This window comes from Ceratotherium simum, chromosome 33 (genome assembly GCF_057802395.1).
Source record: "Ceratotherium simum simum isolate JZ-2026a chromosome 33, ASM5780239v1, whole genome shotgun sequence".
Lineage (NCBI taxonomy): Eukaryota > Metazoa > Chordata > Mammalia > Perissodactyla > Rhinocerotidae > Ceratotherium > Ceratotherium simum.
Window position 1 is genome coordinate 9,106,912 of NC_141932.1, and position 1,866 is coordinate 9,108,777.

At 39.8% G+C, this 1,866-nt stretch overlaps 1 pseudogene; it reads right to left on the reverse strand.

The window, feature by feature from the left end:
- Window positions 1-249: 249 nt before the first annotated feature.
- LOC101399848 (vomeronasal type-1 receptor 4-like) lies at window positions 250-1,234 on the reverse strand (annotated as a pseudogene).
- Between the last annotated feature and the right edge of the window lie 632 nt (window positions 1,235-1,866).

Here is a 1,866-nt window from a genome sequence, read left to right on the forward strand (position 1 = left end):
TCAGGACCTGGAGTTTATTATTGCATGAATTCTGAACTCCTCCACTGCAAGCGTTAGTAAAATTCCAATCACATAAGTATTATCATCATAATTATATAATATTTCATTACAAATACTATTATTGTTTACTTTGGCAAAGATGCTTAGCATGTCCTGCTTACATTCTCTGGTCACCCACTCATAATTGTAATAAGGACTCTGAGGAAAATTAGTGAATTATCAAATGAGCGTGATGCGAATACACACAGTTTACATATTTCTCATAAGATTAGGGGATTTTGTATTTCTCATCCAAGCAAAGCAGAGCCTGGAGACACTGGAGTCTTGACTCATGAGCAGAAAGGGGCTGACAGTTGGGAAACACAGAGTGACTATCAAAGTAATGTTCACAAGGAACCAGTGGGGATTATTAAAAATAGACAAAACCACATAACAGATGGAGGAAAGCGTATCAACATAGACAAAGGTGCTCACCAGGAGAAGGGTGGTTTTCATAGCTCTGGACTCAGGGGATGATCTGGGGAAGACTGGTCCTACGAAGGTGTTGGACCCTTTGCTTGTGCCTGTACAGGATGAAAACCATGGAGCCACTGGCCCAGAGCATGAGCCCGAAACAGAAGACATCAGGGATTGATAGCAATGCTGCATATAACGCATCTTCGGTTTGGTCATGATGAAGAGCAGAACAGTATCCACCAGTTTTTCTGTTTGTGATGTTTTTGTGGCTCCCACTCCTAGTCATATACGTCAGATACATGACATTTATCAGCATGTGGAGGACCCAGCACAGAAAATTGAAGGGGAAATGCACTTGAGAGCTTTCTCTTTAAGCTCTGCCCACATGGAGTTCCTGGGGTTGATTATGATGGCCTGGTCTACACTCAAAAGGCAGACGGTGCCAATGGACACACCCCTGCTCACTCCATGAACGTAGTAAAAAAATGTGTATCCAAAATCATTGAAGACCTGATACCACCCAAAAGATGCCATTGTAAAAGGCATTCCACTAGAGAACAAGACCAATAAGTTGGCTACAATCAGGTTCTTGACAATCAAATCTGTGGACCTTAGCCTAGACCCAGTGAAATAAAGGAAGAGATAATGGTAAAGAAGAGAGAAATTCCCCAGGACTCTGATTGTAGTCTGGAATAAGAAGATCATTCCTAGTGCCAAATACTTGACAGGCATCTTTTTCAGTTCTCAATAACTGATATTGGTCTTCTGAGCTAGAGGATCCTGCATTGAAATAGGAGGTTGGACCATATGTATCATGTCAACCGAAATCCAATGTTCTCCATTTACCAACAGTTCCTACTTTGAAATAATTAAAGTTTTTCTGTCATTTAGAGACTTCCAAGAGTTGAATGTCTACTGTTAAAGAACACTTGCAATGTATGAATCAGTGAAATTATGGCCACATATGCGGTAACTTCTTTATCCTTCACACATTCATGGGGCAGGCACTGTTACATTTCTTATAAAGATGAGGACAACATTGGCACAGAGAGGTTAAGTGTTTCCTCTGTATTCACTCACTGGTTTGGGGTGGAGTGTGCATTTGAACTTGGCTGGGTTGCCAACAAAGATGCTGCATTTAATCCTTAATATACTAAAATACCAGTTAGCTGTGTTCTTTAAATAAACCAGATCTAAATTTAGTTTTGTTTTTGCACCTTGTCATTTCAATTCAGATTGGCAGTAATTTATTTTAGAATTTTGGTAATGCAAAGTTTCCCTCTTTATGAAGACTTATTCTATAGGCACTATAAATGGTGAATAAAGCTTTAGAGATCTTAATAAAATGTAGATGCCCTGGTTGTAGTATATGACTGCAGGAACTTGCCCAGGACAAGTTGGGTTTAATGA